At 46.8% G+C, this 18,747-nt stretch overlaps 1 protein-coding gene and 1 long non-coding RNA gene across 3 annotated transcripts in view; both read right to left on the bottom strand.

Moving 5' to 3' along the window:
• Positions 1-18,747, bottom strand: part of LOC126535883 (fat-like cadherin-related tumor suppressor homolog) — a 517,574-nt gene that overhangs the window by 482,610 nt on the left and 16,217 nt on the right. The gene's annotated exons all lie outside the window — the stretch shown is intronic.
• On the bottom strand, positions 16,326-18,540 carry LOC129386081 (uncharacterized). The gene is made up of 3 exons (XR_008613554.2): positions 18,443-18,540; positions 17,491-17,602; positions 16,326-17,280 (listed from the first exon to the last, which is right to left on the bottom strand). It is a non-coding gene; the product is annotated as an uncharacterized lncRNA (long non-coding RNA).

The raw sequence follows: 18,747 nt of genomic DNA, 5'->3' as shown, positions 1-18,747 counted from the left end.
AATAAATCCACACAGCAACTTATGGCAGTTGAGAGTATTCTATATTTTCTTGAAGGCATATGCTTTTACTTTGAATTAACGAGGAAAATGTCTTCTACCCGCCGTGGTTGCTCAGTGGCTATGGTGTTGGGCTGCTGAGCACGACGTTGCGGGATCGAATCCCGGCCACGGCGGCTGCATTTCGATGGGGGCGAAATGCGAAAACACCCGTGTACTTAGATTTAGGTGCACGTTAAAGAACCCCAGGTGGTCGAAATTTCCGGAGTCCTCCACTACGGCGTGCCTCATAATCAGAAAGTGGTTTTGGCACGTAAAACCCCATAATTACAACATGTCTTCTGACCCAATCGAGTCGGTTTTGGATGGCTGAGGAAGTCAGCAGGCTCAAATGATCAAATGGACACTCAAGCTGTTCTGTCGGGTATTGAGAAGACCCTGAAGACCAGCATTGCATCGGCACGAAGTACGAGCAACATAACCACAGCAGAAGGCAACGAGTGCTTGTCCACGTTGCAGCAACAAAGAACATAAGAGAGGGGACAAGCGAGCAATTCTCTGCAGAGGCACATACAGTGATGCTACAGACCTAACCCATTTCGGAGCAGCTTTCAGAGAAGCCAAAAATGCATTTCGGAGCAGGTTTATGAAAGCGATTGCAAACTATATTGTTACCGGGATGCTGGGAGTATAGACAGACTGCATTTACAATATATATACAGGCAGAGTGAATGTGGTTAAGATGGCTGACCAGCAGCAACACGCAGCAGCCAGCATCTCGCTATCTTCTTCCTTTCTCTTGCTCTATCCTTGTGTAACAGGAGCCCCACGTGCTGAAGCACCGTCTCAGCGCAAGTTAGGCGAAGAACTGCAAGTGAAGTATGCCTTCAGCCACGAAACATGCATGATGTCAACAGGCGTCAGACTTGAGGATGGATCAAACTGTAATGGCGAGATCTCGTAAATGACGTCGTTAACTTGACATAGGACTTCATAAGGCCCTGTGTAGTGAGAGAGAAGCTTCTGGGAGAGGCCGACCCATCGACATGGTGACCAAAGGAGCATCCAAGCACCCGAGGCGAACTTAACATCGCAATGGCACTGTCGTAACACTCTTTTTGTATATGCTGTGAGGCTAATAAACAAGATCAGATAACTTGACGTGCGAGCGCCAATTGCGACCATGTGACGTACCATGTGAGTGCGACAGATGGTAGGATGGTGTCAAAAGGCAATGTGCGGTTACGACCATACAAAAGATAAAGGGTGCGGTGTCATGTCGGGACGAGTTATACGCAAATGTCGACAACTCGAGACAAGAACGAGCGGCTGCGGTCTGTAAGTAACTGTCGAGGTGCACCATGGTGGAGAATGACGCTGTGGAGGAGAAAATAGACAACATCGATAGCGCAACTAGTCGGCAACGCCTTTGTTGCCGTGCAGTGTGTTGCGTAATCAGTAGCAACGGCGATCCACTTATACCCTCTAGTTGTCGTGGGAAAAGGGCCAAGCAGGTCAAGGCCTACGCGAAAGAAAGGTTCAGAGGGAACTTCAATAGGATGGAGTCATCCGACAGGTGGCAGGGGAGGTTTCTTTCAGCACTGACACAATTCACAAGTTGCGACATAACGACACATAGAGCTGTATCAAAGTGGGAAAGTATGGGAGGGGTGGTCAGAAACCCGATGAGAGCTGTGAACGCATGAGCCTGCTCCGGGCCCATGAGAATGGTGTGTTCTTTTTTAGAAGATCTGTCAAAGGCCGAGCAACATCGGCGAAGTTTTTGACAAAACGGCGAAAGTAATAACACAGGCCGACGAAGCAGCACAAGTCAGAAGCAGAACATGGCACAGGGAAACTGCAAACGGCGCAAAAAGTTTCCAGATCAGGTTTTACACCGTATGTGTCAACAAGGTGTCCCAACACGGTAATCTGACAGTGCCCGAATTGACATTTCATGGAGTTCAGTTGGAGGCCGGCTTTTCGGAAGACTGCAAGAATTGCAGCAAGTTGGGTAAGGTGTCTGCCGAACGTGGGAGAAGAAACAATAACGTTGTCACAATAACAAAGACAGGTGGTCCATTTGTAGCCTCGCAGAAGAGAGTTCATCATAACTTCAAATGTTGCAGGAGGATTGCATAGGCCAAAGACATGACTTTGAAATGATATAAACCATCATGCATGATGGAGGTCGTCTTCTCGTGGTTCGTTTCATCAAATGAAATCAGCCAGTAGTCAGATTGAAGATCGAAGCTCCGTGCAAGAACTCCAAGGCATCATCGATGCATGGTAGTGTATTTCATGTATTTTCATGTGATCTTGTTTAGGTGGTGATAATCGATGCAAAAACACCAGGTACTATGTTTATTTTTTTTCACAAGCACCACAGGTGAAGCGCAAGGGCCAGCTGATGGTTCGATGACCACCTTGCGGAGCATTTTGTCCACTTCTGATTGGATGACTCGACTTTCCGCATGCGATACACGATAGGGATGTTGATGAATAGGATTCATGTCTCCAGTGTTTATACAGTGGTGAACAACAGATCTTTGGCCTAAAGGCCTGTTGGCGAAATCAAAAAAGTCACTGTACGATTCAAGCAGGAGATGTATGTGCGTGACCTGTGCAGAGGTGAGGTCAGGTGCAATAATTTTCGTGAAGTCATCCATTTCCGAACCAGAGCTGTGATCTGCAATTTGGGCTAATAAACTACTCTCGGCATTCAGAGTCTCAATGTCAAATTCCTAAGTACCACAAACACTGGCCAAGAACATGCCAGCCGGAAGCACATGAGGGCACAGGCTGAAATTCAGAAGCGGAAAAACAATTTCATCATCAGTAACAGCGACCAGCATATGCGGAACAGCAACGTTCCGGTTCAAAAGCACGACAACGATGAGGCGAAGCACATATTCACGGCCAGGAACCTGTGGCTGGGCAGTCAAAGTGACGTGAGTAACTGCTTCGGGTGACAGACACACATCGTGAAGTGAACACAAGTGCAGTGGGGCGGTGCTTGGTGCATCGGCGAGTTGAGGCAGTTCTAACTGAAGAACGCCGGTTCCACAGTCGATAAGAGCAGAATGATTGGATCCAATCCAAGGATAACATCGTGAGGGCAGTTGTCAATCACAGCAAAGCGAACAGAAGTAGGGCGGCCGGCTATACTTAAACTCGCAGTACACATTCCAAGAGCAACCAGCACACCACCATCGGCCACATGAACCACTTGTGCAGCTGCTGGGGTGAGGACCTTTGAACCTCTACGTAGGCTTGCACTCAACACAGGTATGTGGGCTCCTGTGTTGAGTGCTTGGACAGGTACGCCGTCTATTTGAACATCAATTACACTTCTCTTTGTGGGCACAGACAAAGGAGTTCCTGCAGTAGTAGGCAATGCAGCACCACCTCCGAGGGCTGCATTTCTTAGTTTTCCGAAAGGGTGCCACCAAAAGCCACAGGGGATGAAAGGCGACGTCGCTGCGGCGAATGGGAAGATGGACGACATGTTTGCGGTGGACAAGACTGGTGCTCGTGCAGCGATGGTGAGTGACTGTACCACGTGTTCCTAGCAGAGTTGTCAATGGGGTTAGACTCAGCGGTGGGCGAAACATTGCAGGTATTTCCATGAAAACGACTCAGGTTGGTCGGCGTGAGAGGCATTGAGGGCCACGAGTTGCAACAGTATCGGGCAACATGACCGATTCGGCAACAAGTGAAATATATCAGCTGGTTGTCCACAGCTCCCCACTCAGTCGGGTTGCGATAATACGGAGAGAAGCATCAAGGTGGAGCGAAAATAGTAGAAGGGTGGTAGTTGGCTCAGCACAGACAGAATGTAGGCCAATGTTTTCAAGTTCCTGGCGAACAATCGCTTGTACGAAGTGAACTGAAAAATTGGTAGCAGCAGGGCTATGCAAACAGAAAGCTGCGGGAGCCATCGCACCTAGTTCACGTCGAACAATTCACACCACATCCTTTGATAGCGATGCATGCTGCTGCGCAAGCTGATCTTCACACGTCAACGTTGCGGCAGTATTGGGAAGTCTGGCAAATGGTTGCAGGGCGCATCGGCTTTTGGCCTGCTCGAATTGTCGGCACTCTTTGATGACAGCATCAACTGTACAGCAGCTTTTGCACATGAGCAGACTAAAGGCGTCGTCAGCAATTCCCTTCAGTATGTGCCCGACCTTGTCAGCTTCTGTCATGTTGTGATTGCCTTTACGACAAAGCACCGACACATCCTGGATGTACGAGGCATAGGACTCCGTAGGGGATTGGGCACGGGAGGCCAGTTCCTGCTTTGCGGCAATTTTACGGCCAGCTGGTTTGCCAACTACTCTGTTAACTTCTCTTTGTATTGGTCATATAGAGCACTCTTTTGAGAAAAGGCGCCACCAGCAGTATAAAATATTTACTCATTTTTCCCGATCATGTGATTCACTGACAACCACCTACATAAAATACTGCGATGCTCGGCACTGCTGGAGCAGTCCACCATCACTCGTCACGTAGGTCGATGTGCGTCAGGCACCATCGCAAAGTGCCGACAAGCGTGACGTTTGACTGTGCACATTCAACGCTGTCAGATCAGGCTGTGATCAGCAAATTCAGTTTGGAGCTTTCTGTCTACATGTGAGCTTTCGCCATTCCATCCAGTAAGTGCAAAAACGAACTTCGCGAAAGTGTTCGCTGTAGTTGCCGCATGGCACCCGCGGACCGAATCTCTGCTTCCGGCCACCTGTCAAGACCATGATGTCACGTCCAATAAACAAAGCAGTTTACTGGTCTGAACATATATACAGGAGGCCATCTCACAGCGACAACCTGGCCGCCACCGTGTCAGTTGGCAGTGGATTTTTGTCACAGCCACGTCCAATACAGCAAGGTTTAACCAGTGGCGCATCATCAGTATCCAATGACAAAAGCTGCTGTTTGGTGGCGAGTCAACCACAATCTTGGTAGCAGCTGTAGGCCATCCTTAAGCCGTGAAATCGCCACGCCAAGGAAAGTGGGAGATAGGCGACATTTCGAATAGCAGAAAAGTTGTTCACAGGCGCCATGTCTGTGCCAATGTGCACGTTATGTACGAAAAATCGAGTGAGACACCATACAGCGTCCTTGTTATTATTTTATTAGTGAAGCCACTAGCTTCGCGGTACACTGGGTTACATGGCAATACCACACTACCAAACCCACGCACAGAGGTGAGGCACCGTCAGCACACACACCGTTGCATAGTCCCAGAATGTCCTTGTTGCCAACTGTCCACGCTCAGCACACAGGGTTGCAGATATAACACTCTTCCTCCCTAGCCAACGTAGTCCTTCATGTAGCTCGGCCATCATTTGATGCACTGAAGACGGTCATGCTGCTCATACGGCTCGAATGCCTCGTATGGTTTCACTGGGTGTGAGACAGGTGGTGATAAGGGTGGCTCAGCCACTGGTTCCTCCGTGGTGTCAACCTCCGTGGTGTCAACCTCAGTTGGCACAGTTTGCTCCTCAGATTGTTCACGAGGCTCCGGAAGCAACAGCTGCTGGTCAACGGTCTCATTTCGCGACACAATTAGAGGTTGATTAGAGTACTTATTCCACTCTCTACTCCTTAAATGATCAACGTGACGCTTCCAAGGATGACCGTCTATGCTAAGAACCATGTATGACAGAGGTCCCATACAATACCAGGGACCCACTTCGGTCCTTCCAAATAATTTCGGTTGAACACGGGCTGTCCATACGGAGTATTACACCTTCTGGCTGCCTTGCTGTACAAGCTTTTCTGTTTATCCGTAATCTCCCCCAGCAGATCTGGATGCAGTTATCCAGTGCAGTGTCAAGTCTTCTGCCCATCAGCATTTCAGCAGGACTCTTGCCTGTTGTTGTGTGGAAAAACATCCTGGTTTAAAAGAAAGCGAGCCAGTTTTGTGGCCATGTCTCTATCACTTATGTGTCTCAGAACCTGCTTGGTCTCTTGCGCCATGCATTCAACCTGTCCATTGGAAGATGGGCGATAAGGTGTCACTCTGACATGTCAGATCTGGTTGCCTTGCATGAACGCTTCAAACTCTGAACAAAGTGCTGTTCCGTTGTCTGAAACCACTATGTCTGGAATGCTGTGCACTGCAAACAATGCATGCAACTTGTGGCACACAGTTGAAGTTTATTCAAAATAGGAAAAGCACACAGGAAATGTTGTACAGGACATTTGAATCCCTAGCTCAAGGCTAGTTAGTATCCATGCTAGTTATAATTCACAATCTTAACAGCAATACGAGAAAGTATAAATAAATCATATATACATAAACATACATTTATAAACACAATATGATAACATGGATTTCAGAGGAAGTACTTCCAACCATTCGGAGTGCGCGTCGACCACCACAAGGAAAACAGTTGCTTGGAATGGTCCTGCAAAGTCTATGTGGATCCTGGACCATGGGCTCTTTGCATACTCCCAGGGATGCAACCTTGTACGTGGTGGTTCTGGCCTTGTCTCTTGACAGTGCTGACAAGCTTGCACCTTTTGCTCAATGTCTGCATCAATTCCTGCCCACCAGACGGTGCTTCTTGCCAGGGCTTTAATGCGCACAATACCAGGATGTATGCTGTGTAGCAATTCTAAAACATGACTTCTTGCTTGGATCGGAGTATCTGCCCTGCTGCCCCACAGAAGCCTGAAACAGTACTCTGAAAGCTCGTGCTAGGGACAAATAAATGACTCACATTCCTCCTGCAGTTTTCCATGAGGCCAACCATTTACAACCCAGCATTAAACTCTAGCCAAGGTTGGGTCACTCCGAATGCACTGAGCAATCTTGCAGGCATCCTAAGCAATTTTAGGCGCAGTCTCCAGCATTCACACTTCACCCAGCTTTTTTTCAGTCGAGCTTGTCTCTATTGCTGCAGGCAGTCGACTAAGGGCATCTGCATTTCTGAAGCCTTGCGCAAGCCTGTACTCCAGTCATATGCAGACAGCATTAGCAACCATCCCAACTTCCTTGGTGACAAAACGTGTGACATAGGCTTTGCATGGTGCAACAATCCCAGTAGAGGCTTATGATCGGTCACTCTGCGAAAATGGCAGCCGTAGACAAACTTGTGGTACTTCTTAGTACCAAAGCCCATGGCCTCTCGGTCCATCTGTGCACAGTTCCTCCCTGCTGCCGCCATTGTTCAATAGCCATAGGCTATTGGCACCTCATATACATTATCATCAAAGTGGCTCAACACTGCTCCAAGCCCATATGGTGAAGCATTCCAGGCCAGTAATAATGGCTTCTGGACACTGCACTGGGCAAGGATGGTTGACAACTGCAGCAGCTGCTTAGCTTGATGAAAAGCCTCTGCTTCTTGCTTCGTCCATTTCCAGCTGCTATTTTTATCAAGCAGCCAGCACAAGGGCTGTAAGGTAGGCACAGCTCCAGGCAGGAACCTGTTGTAGATGCTCAAGGCTCCCAGAAAAGCCTGCAGTTCGTTCTTGCACCTTGGTTCTGGTGCATCATGCAGAGCCCTCACCTTGTCTTCAGTTGGCTGGATCGTTGCTCCGTTGACTTTTGCCCAAGAAACTCAACTTCATCCATGCCAAAGGCGCATTTCTCTTGGTTCAGTTGCACACCATCATTCTGTATATGTTGTAGCACTGCTTCAAGACACGCATTATGCTCTTATTCATCCTTGCTGCCAACCAAGATGTCATCTAAATGGACTTGCACACCTTCGAGACCATGAAGCAGCTCTTCCCTGTATCACTGAAATATAGCAACAGCTACTGCAACTTCAAACTGCACACATGTTACTCTGGAAAAGTCCCCAATGAGTTGACATTGTCAAAAGGCCAGCAGTTTCCTTGTCAACGAGTTGCTGATACACTTGATCAAAATCAAGCTTGGAGAACTTCGAACAGCCCACTAGCTTAGCAAACAGTTCTTCTGCCATAGGCAAGGTGTATATCTCCCAACGGATCACAGGATTCAAATCAATCTCATAGTCCCCGCAAATTCATATACTGCCATCCTTCTTGACTACAGTGACTATCAGTGGGGCCCACAGGGAATGTCGGAAACGCTCAAGAATAGCTTGCCCAATAAGCTTATTCAAGGCCTCATCCACTCGTGGAAGCAGAGCAAAGGGAACAGGCCAGGGCTTCAAAAATCGGGGTTGTGCGTTTGGTAGCACTTCCACACGTGCCAGCGGCCCTTGGCTCTTCCCGAGACCAAGTTGAAAAACCTTTGAGTGCTTCTTTTGCACATTAGTGAGGCGTGGGCGTCGGCTCACTTTGTCCATTCTCAGTTGATGAACCTTCAGCTCAATCCCAAGAGCTGTGAACCAGTCCCGGCCTAGCAAGCTCACGTATGCTCACCTGACCACGACTAGATATAGCCACTCCTGCTTACCCTTATAGTTTACTTGGACTGTCACTGAGCCTAGCGCCTTCAGTTCTTGCTGGCTATAAGTAGAAAGCTGCATCTCACATCCCTGAAGCTTGTGCTTGGACACAACACCCACAGTCACCACAGAGTCCTTTCGTTGACAATAGAACACACAGCTCCGGAATCAACTTCCCTCCCGAGAGGCTGTCCAATGACTTCAACAGACATGGAATGTGAGGTCTTCAGCTGCTATCTAGAAGACACCGTACATGTTCGTCGTCCCGTCACTGCGGCACTGACTAGCTTGCTTGCTGCCTTCCGTCCAGGGCGTAAGCGAAGAGCGCTGAGCTTTTTGCCGACAAGCCTTCACAATGCGCCCACGCTGCTTGCAATAGTGACATTGCACGTGCCTAAAAGGACATAAGTCTGGTGCATAATGTCATCCACAGTGAAAACACTTTTTGCCGGGCGGCTGTTTGCTGTCTGGTTGAGGCTTCACTGCATCTCGCATCGCCTCCGTTGCCTTTTGAATGCAGCATAGCTCTGCCCGTATCGCCACACGAATCTTCTCAGTCTCTCTGTGGGCATGTTCTGCTGCCAATGTTTTTTGCTGAGCCACCACAAAGGTTAACTCGGGCTCAGAAAGAAGCCGCCATTGCAAGGAGCCGTCCCAGACTCCACAAATCAACCTGTTACGGAGCGTATCTTCCAAGGTAGTCCAGAAGTTGCAGTGCTCTGACAGTCAATGAATCTCGGCGATATAATCTGCGATGCCTGCCCACTGGTCATGCTTGCCAAATTGAAACTTTTGCACAGTGATGGATGGTGCGGCGTTGAAATGCACGGACAGCTAGCTTCTTGACAATGTCGGTGTAGCCCTTTGCTGACGGCGTATGTCACTGGCCCACATACTGTGCACAACACAGCCCGTTTCATTTCTTCCGTAGCTATGTCATTTGCTTCGAAGTTTGTACAAAGCCCATGCAGCCTCACCGAAGCCTGGCGTGAATTCTCCCACGGAGCCCAACACTGTCATTGCTGTTGCTGCCATCTCGGTGGTTGTTCTGCCTCATCACCAATTGTTATGACTTTATTAGTGAAGCCACAAGCTTCACGGTACACTGGGTTACATGGTTAACACTGAACCCACGCACAGTGGCAAGGTACCGTCAGCACACACTATCGCAAACGCCAAACACATCCACACATCCACGGCAATGGGAAGCAGCGCTGTCCAGCTCCAACTCGACGGACCAGCTCAACCGAGCAAAAAGGGCAGCTAAGTGGACCACATACTTTACAGCAGAAGAGCTACCTATGCTCGTGTGCTCTTTTCTATAAAGTTTACTCTCACGCTCTCTCTTTCGCAGTCATTGTCCCGGAATGTCCCTGTTGCCAACCATCTACGCCCAGCACACAGGGTTGCAGACACAACAGTTCAAAACTTCAGTAACCTTTTTACATTAGTCATACAGGAGTGTGGGGTCTGGCTCAGCGCCAGTACAATCGCTTGCTTCTGCCAGAAAGTTGAGGTTGTCTGTTTGTCTAAGCAACCCGCATGCGTCGGGGTGGAAGGTATTAAATAAAGGCAGCAACCCGCAGAAGAAACATCAGTACCATCCCTGACTCGGCCAACCACGGAGCTAATGTAGCCACTGGTCCACGCGATCCCACTTTAGATGATGCGGTAAAATGGCACTTGAAGGCATAGTTTCATGTTTTGAAACCATGAGCAACCCTTTCGGCGCAGAGTGCCCACAGATTTCGTACATTTTGCTGAAATGTAGCAGGACGTAGCGGCCACAATAATCGTGCCCACATCAGATTAAGCCCAGTTTTAATAAGCAGGTAAGCCATCTTTTGGCTGCAGGGTTCCCCGTCTCGGTCTTGACTGCCATTTCAGAAACCCTTCTTCAAAAATTAAAGCATGGATCGGGAAGTACAATGGCTGAGGATCAACAGAAGGCACCTGAGCCACAGGTGGTCCCTTATATCCATGAACTTTCCCACTATCTTAAGAAGGTGGCAAGTAGGCACGGCGTGCCAATTTGTTCCTCTGCCCAAATAAGCTGCGAAAGTTGTGTCCACGTATCTGTAACGCCAGAAAACGTGAATGCCAGAACCACAAACCGCCATTTGTTAAATGTTCCACTGGAGCGGTGTATTGCATTCCCATGTCATGTGGGATGTTTTACGTAGGCGAAACTGGTCGCTGTGTCAATGTCTATTTAGGGGAACAAGCCCAAAAACTGAGAACTAGATGATAAATACACCCATTTAATTGCGCACGTCAGCAAGTGTACGGATTGTGTAGCCCGGTTTAAAGAGACGATTCTAGGAAAGAGCAGTGACAAGACCAGGCGCACCAGTTTAGAAGCCTACCACATCAGAAAATTTGGTAGCAAGTGCTTTAGCACTCCTTCCCTTGCTCTCTTTGATGCTGAATTTCATCTTCTGGGTGTGGCTGTAGGCGGTTCCAATTGCAAATAAAAAGAAAAATAATTGTTTGCGTTTTGTTGGCTGTATTAAGCTTGCATTGTTGGCACGCTATCACCCTTGACATGTTTTTCCCTTCATTTCCCTAGATTCACTCTGACATATACAAGGTGCGCTATCCTTGCCAATAAAACCAGCTGAAAGTCAGTGCTCTTGTGTATGTGTCTCCCTTCTTGTGCTCGTCTGTTTGCGCTGTTACCCACATGTTTTAAGATGAACCAATTCGCCAAAACAGTATTGATGGCGTAGCAGAGTTTGCCTCTCGGCACAGTTTGACACAATTAGCATAGCGGTAGCATCCCTGCACATAGAAGAGTTCACAGGGCGGCTCAACAAAGAAAAGCCTCTGCTTCTTATTCCGGATGTTGCAGCACTGGCTATGGTCGGTAGCTAATTGGCAAGAGTTATACAAGAAAAGATTGAATGTGAGGAGTGCATCAGCCTTTTAACAAAGCCTTTGGGCCCACTGATAAAGCACCAAGACTGCAGTGGACTCATCTACCCACTGGACAGCTTTTAGCGATTCTCGATGTATGAGAGAAGTTTATCCAACTCCTTGCAAGAAGAAGGCACATGAATCGCACTTTGAAGGAGGCTATAAATAATGCCATTGCAGTACTCTGCGAGCACAAAGCATTGATGTGCTCTATGCCAGGACAACCAAGACAACTTGCTACAGCTGTTGCTGACAAAGTTAAAGGACAAGGGCAGAAGAAAGGACACAACACAGTGCCTGTGTTGTGTCCTTTGTTCTGCCCTCATCTTCTGCACTGTGCAGTCGTGTCAATACTGAATCACTAACTGGCCCAAGCTTACACCTTATAACGTTTTATTGCCTACAGACTTGTATAATGTTTCTAACTACAGCCAGCTAATGGGAGACACTGCACTACAATCATGAAGCATGCAATGCCAATCCATATGGTTTTTTAGTATCCTCTCATACTGTTAGATGAGGCTTCACAAATCTCTTGAATACATAAATCTTTCTTAGCTAATTATCCAGTTCTTTAAGCGTCTTGAACACTTATTACAAACAAGGATGCAATGAATATTAATGCAGAAATAATGTTTCCTAGTAAGACACATTCAAACTTTTTTTAAAGGGCCCCTCACCAGCTCTGGCCACTTTGAACTGACAAGCACAGTGCATACAATGCAGGCTAACGATCATGTCTGCTAAGTATTACATCCTTACATGGCACGAAAAAAGCTCAAATTTCAAGCCAGCCATTTGTCTTTCTCACAGGCGCCGCACTCCCAACCGGAGAGTAAACGTCAATCACACAAGAGCTCCTAAGTATTTACATGGCAATGTTGCGACGTCATCTACAGTGACACATAACTTTCGAGAATTATTCAAGGCAACATCAGTTATTTGTTTAATGTGTTACTTCAATATACAAATTAAAGTTTAGAGAAATAATAAACATAGAAACCAAATGTCTGCGCGTTAGTGTTTTACTTCACACCGAAGCAAGAGATTCAGGCTTGTTCCCACGTCATGCGGTCGTGTGCACAGAGAATGAAACTATGTCATTTTCTACTGTGTTCCAGCACTGCAATCCTCTTGCATCTGTCTTGGTGCTCACGATTGTGGCACTGACTTATACTGCTAATCAGGTGTTCTCGTGCAGAGTGCACAAAATTGTCTGCTGCACGAACCAAGACAAACGCAACAGCTCGCACGTGAGACTGTCACCGGTAGTGTGCCACTCAGCAAAAAATTTGGAGGACACTTAAGCTTTGCCTTTAAGAGTGGAATGCGATAGCATTCAAAGATCCCCGACTGCTTCTCACGCTTCCCGGCAACTGAAGCTTATGTAACTAATTTTTTCCTGGAAACCTTGGCGACGAACGCTATGCATGAAGGTGGGCGCTCTGGCTCTTTCTTTTTTCTTTCCCCCACGGCAGGTGTCGCCATTGCCATGGAGGCGAGTGCCATCTGGATGGTGTTGCAAGGAACCAAGCGGGGCACGCCGCTCCCACTAAGACAGTCCTCAAATGGCAGCTGGAAAAGGGGTTTCCACATCCCAGAATTATTTTTTCTTGTATACAGTGAAACCTCGTTAAACCGTAGTTGGCCGGAGGTCAGAAAAAGTACATACTAAATAGTAGTACTGCTTAACAGAAATAGCTAGAGATCACCCACTTACCTGTGAAAAACATAACTATGAGAGAGTGTGATAAAAGGGCAGAAAACACGCAGTATTTAGTCACTTTGTGCGACAAAAGTATGTTATTTTCGTTTGATGCCGCGGCGGGCAAGCAGAGACGACAGCCTCAAATTCGCTGAAGCTACCAGCCAGCGTATCCGCCAGCCCTCTCTTCTCTGCAACCACCCGCACGAGGCTTATGAGACGCACAGCATCTGCCACTGTCGGGCCTGAATTGCCTGTGCTGTAGCTTTCCATGTCATCCTCATCACTGTTGTTAGGCGACACTTCGGCAATAACAGAGGCAACTATGCGAAAAGTCGAACCTCGAAAAGTCGAACCTCGTAGCCAACGCATCTTCACAGTCGCAGCAGCATTGCCGACCAACTTCTCCTTCACATTCCAAACGCCACACACCGTAGTCAATGGTAGATCCCTCTCGCATGCCAGCACCGAATGCAAAATTCAATATGGCCGCTTTCCAGCGGTAGCATACGCCAGTGCATGCCGTGCTCATCTTCCTGGCTTTGTGGCTTGCATCAGTGCCTTGGCTGCCGCCTAGCTGGTGCATTCTAATTACCAGGAGACCAAAGAGCCTCTACAGACACCCATACAAACAAGCCACGACTGAACAGATGTGCGACTTTATTGGCAGAAGACAAGCAGTGCACATTCTCATTCAAGAGCAGAAATAAATGGCATTGCATGTCGAGATATGTTGGAATCATAACATGAGCTCATAAACTGCTCCCTTTCGGCGTTGCACATGATCGCCTGGTAATGAGCGACAACCAGCAGCGCAAACAGATTGGACAGTATGCCACCTGTTGCCACCAACAGTTGGCATTGAAGATTATCAACTTGCATTCTGAAGCAATTGTGAGACTGGCATTTGCTGCGGCGACCAACAGGGCAACAAGCATTAGCCTGCATTTTAATGTTACCGCCTTTCCAACCTGCACATTTCTTTTTGTTGTTTCAGGGGGCCGCTAATGTATCACTCACACTTGGTGCCCCACTTTCACTCAACATGAACATGGCCAGTTTAATGTGTGGGCATCATCATCAGAAAAATTATAGACCGATCAGCTTACTGTCCGTTGCCTACAAAATATTTACTAAGGTAATCGCAAATAGAATCAGGAACACCTTAGACTTCTGTCAAGCAAAGGACCAGGCAGGATTCCGTAAAGGCTACTCAACAATAGATCATATTCACACTATCAATCAGGTGATAGAAAAATGTGCGGAATATAACCAACCCTTATATATAGCTTTCATTGATTATGAGAAAGCGTTTGATTCTGTCGAAACCTCAGCAGTCATGGAGGCATTAAGGAATCAGGGTGTAGACGAGCCGTATGTAAAAATACTGAAAAATATCTATAGCGGCTCCACAGCCACCGTAGTCCTCCATAAAGAAAGCAACAAAATCCCAATAAAGAAAGGCGTCAGGCAGGGAGATACGATCTCTCCAATGCTATTCACAGCATGTTTACAGGAGGTATTCAGAGACCTGGATTGGGAAGAATTGGGGATAAAAATTAATGGAGAATACCTTAGTAACTTGCGATTCGCTGATGATATTGCCTTGCTTAGTAACTCAGGGGACCAATTGCAATGCATGCTCACTGACCTGGAGAGGCAAAGCAGAAGAGTGGGTCTAAAAATTAATCTGCAGAAAACTAAAGTAATGTTTAACAGTCTCGGAAGAGAACAGCAATTTACAATAGGCAGCGAGGCACTGGAAGTCGTAAGGGAATACATCTACTTAGGGCAGGTAGTGACGGCGGATCCGGATCATGAGACGGAAATAATCAGAAGAATAAGAATGGGCTGGGGTGCGTTTGGCAGGCATTCTCAGATCATGAACAGCAGGTTGCCATTATCCCTCAAGAGAAAAGTGTATAATAGCTGTGTCTTACCAGTACTCACCTACGGGGCAGAAACCTGGAGGCTTACGAAAAGGGTTCTACTCAAATTGAGGACGACGCAACGAGCTATGGAAAGAAGAATGATAGGTGTAACGTTAAGGGATAAGAAAAGAGCAGATTGGTTGAGGGAACAAACGCGAGTTAATGACATCTTAGTTGAAATCAAGAAAAAGAAATGGGCATGGGCAGGACATGTAATGAGGAGGGAAGATAACCGATGGTCATTAAGGGTTACGGACTGGATCCCAAGGGAAGGGAAGCGTAGCAGGGGGCGGCAGAAAGTTAGGTGGGCGGATGAGATTAAGAAGTTTGCAGGGACGGCATGGCCGCAATTAGTACATGACCGGGGTTGTTGGAGAAGTATGGGAGATGCCTTTGCCCTGCAGTGGGCGTAACCAGGCTGATGATGATGATGATGATCATCAGCAGCCGCTTTTGCAGGCCTTTCCACCCATGTGGCTATCAACTTCACACACCTCGGACCATGTAATCACGTATGCCGGTCTCCATTCAAGCCACATCATGGCTGAGGTAGGCCGCAAGCTAGATTTGCCCACAGCTGCAACAGGAAAAGGACGAACAGGAAGCACCAATCACGGCACGCGTAAACAGGGAGTCTATGTCGCTGTGCAGTTTGCAGGAGCAGGTGCCTATTTCGAGAGACTGTTTCCCAATGAAACTGACCAGGCCGCTACAACCGAGAAATGTAGCACGGCCGCTATGACCAAGTGGGACAGCATTGAAATGAGACTCTGCAATCAAATCACTTCAGCAGCATATTTCTAACATAACATTAAGACTATGCACTATAGAGTGGCTAAGATCCACATGACAACAGTGAGCATACACGCACACAGGTAGCTTAGGGGCACATTCAGCTGTCTGACTACAGGCATAGTGCTTGCCTTCATTGCACATGGTGGTCCCGTAACAAGTGACAAACAGCAGCACAAGCAGCTTGGACAGAATGTCCCACCTGTTTGCACCGACAGTCACCATTGAAGATGAGCAACTTGCACTGTGAAGCAATCGGGTGACGCAAGCATCCGCTGCCACAGCCAACACAGCAACATGGACTACCCAGAATTTTAGTGTTACCGCTTTTCCAACCTGCACGTTTCATTTTGTTCTTTTGCATGCTGTAATGTGCAACTCACACTTGGTTCCCCACATTCTCTCAATATGGGCATGGTCAGATTGTGGGCATCATAATTTTGCAGCCACTTTTGCAGGCCTTTCCACCCACGTGGCTATCAACTTCATACATGTCGGACCATGTAATCATGTATGCTAGTGCCTGTCACGCCAAATCACGGCCGAGGAAGGCCACAAGCAAAATTTACATGCTGCTACAGCAGCAAAGGACAGGACGGGGAGTACCAATCACAGTGTCTGTAGATTTGGAGTCTGTGTCGCTGTGAAGACTGCAGGAGCAGGTGCTTGCCTTGAGCGACTGTTTCCTAATGCAACTGACCAGGCTCCTTCCTACACGTAAGAAACGGAACGCGGCGAACAGGACCAAGTGGGATGGCAGTGAAACCAGATTCTGCAATCAATCACTTCAATGTAGCTTGCGCAAAAACACGGGCTATTGTGCAAGAAGAGCAATCCTGAAGGAGACTAGGAATTAAATATGGGAATGAGAAAGCTTGCAATTAAGAAAGCGGTCACTCTACCCTACAAGGACTGAAGGCCAAAAACATTAAGAAATTCAAGTGCTATATAGCACACTGTGCAAAGGTACTTAATGCAAGACACACACCGATGCCGCATCAGCTATTTCAGAAGAGCAATTGCACATGGCAACTTACACCAGAATACACTGCTACAGATATGTTATGCTACTAGACTGACTAGTATTAAGCACGAGCAAATAATCAGTTGACGTGTATGTTTGGATGAGGAAGTGAAACAAGAATGGGGAATGAAAAAGCGTGCCTTCATTGAAAAAAAATTATACTTGGCACAAATGGAATTTGACAAGGCCAGGAAGCTGATTTATTAAGAAAGGGCAAGCTGATGGAACTTTTCTGGCCAGTGTCGTCCGTCTTGTTCAGAGGTTGCAGGTGCATCTGAACACGCAGATTTTTTTTTTTTTTTTTAGGTACCTGGATGACTCGGCCAATATCCATGCTGGTGGAATGATGGTCGAGGCTCTTAACTCTTGAGACACTCCTCTGTAGACTTGATATCTCATCTGAATACTTCTGGATCATCATAATTTTTTATGGTGTAAAAACCTTGCGAATTCAGCTCCAGCTCCTTCCTGTTGGTATAGATGGGGGCTCCTGTGAGGAAGACCATGATGTGTTTGGTGCAGATTCTCTTGGAGCACAACAGGAACCCATGAGATACAGCACAGAGTAGTCAAACTCACATAGTGTTTTCTTTTACGTTTGAACCAATTATGCTGAACCATAAGTACGAACAAACATTCATATCTGCTACAAACAAATCACATGTATCTCAAGACTAGCAAGCCAATATACAGCATATATCAAGCATATTTATTTCTGAACCCGGTGGTGTTTACCTTGTAGAAGCAACAAAAGTCCACACAATGTCCTTGTTGTAGCAGGCAGTAGCTTCTTTTTAGTGTGCGGAGTATGTTGCTTTACACTGGTGCCATCCTCTATGTTGCATGTCTGGAACAGAAATTTTGACCCTTAGAAATTGAAAAAAAAAAACACAATTTTGCAATATGAAATGCATAAAGATGTGACATACGTACTGTAATGGTTTGTGACTGCAGAACATATGCAAATGTACACTGTTTGTTCTAGGTTGCTTAAGCACCATGTTAATTAAAAACCTATTGCTACTGTCCATAAAATTGATGTATGCCTGACTACAATGCATGTCAATAGCTTAAGTATTTTTAGGATCACAAATGAGAACATCGGTGCACACTGGATCTCACACTGCTGGTTTCACAAGCAAATCCATGAAATACATGAAGCTATTAAAAATGATGCATTCTTTTTCTGCACGAACATGATGCACCACTTCACTACTGCAAAAATAACTGCCCTCAGGTAAACCAAACTGAACAGCAAGAACATTTGGAAACAACAGGTATGAAATATGGCTGAATTATCATGTGTGCAACTGTTTAATACATTAAATTCTGCACTTTCACTTCAATTTACCAAAGGCTTATTTGGTTTTGTGGATGAAAGAAGTTGCCAGCGGACTCGAAAAAAACATATATATATATATATATATTGATAAGGCTACTCACTCACCCATGGCTACAGCTACGAGATGAAAGCTGTGACACGCATACTGATATCGCTCTCTCTCTCTTTCGTGAATGTCTGTGTATAATGATGGCCTCGCAACTAGAGGTTTATTTAGGAAACAGCAAAGGAGGGTACTGACTGCCCATATGTAATGCAGGATCTAATTCGTTAACTTGTCTCCGCCTGTAAGTTAACGAGACGAGTATTACGTAACAATTCAAGCAGCGATGTTAAACAACTCACCGTTATTGCTGTCGTCAGTTGCAGCAGAATCCAGCTCCCGTTTCGATGCAGACGTGTTCCGCATGGCTGACGACCGAAACCTAGTTTTCGGGCCTACGTCTCCCCTCGCAAACCCATCACTGCACCCCAAGTTAAACAATGCATGATATTTGAGCACAATAAACTGGTTTTAGCACAAAATAAGCAACCAGTGTAAGTGTACAAACCAATGAATACGTGCCTGCCGTGGATGCAAACGTACTGGTAAAAATTTTAATCCAGGCCAGAGGTCACGTGGGGTTATTTTGCATTTACAATGGCAAAAA

The sequence above is a fragment of the Dermacentor andersoni genome, chromosome 4 (genome assembly GCF_023375885.2).
Source record: "Dermacentor andersoni chromosome 4, qqDerAnde1_hic_scaffold, whole genome shotgun sequence".
Lineage (NCBI taxonomy): Eukaryota > Metazoa > Arthropoda > Arachnida > Ixodida > Ixodidae > Dermacentor > Dermacentor andersoni.
This window is presented reverse-complemented; position numbering and strand designations above follow the sequence as displayed.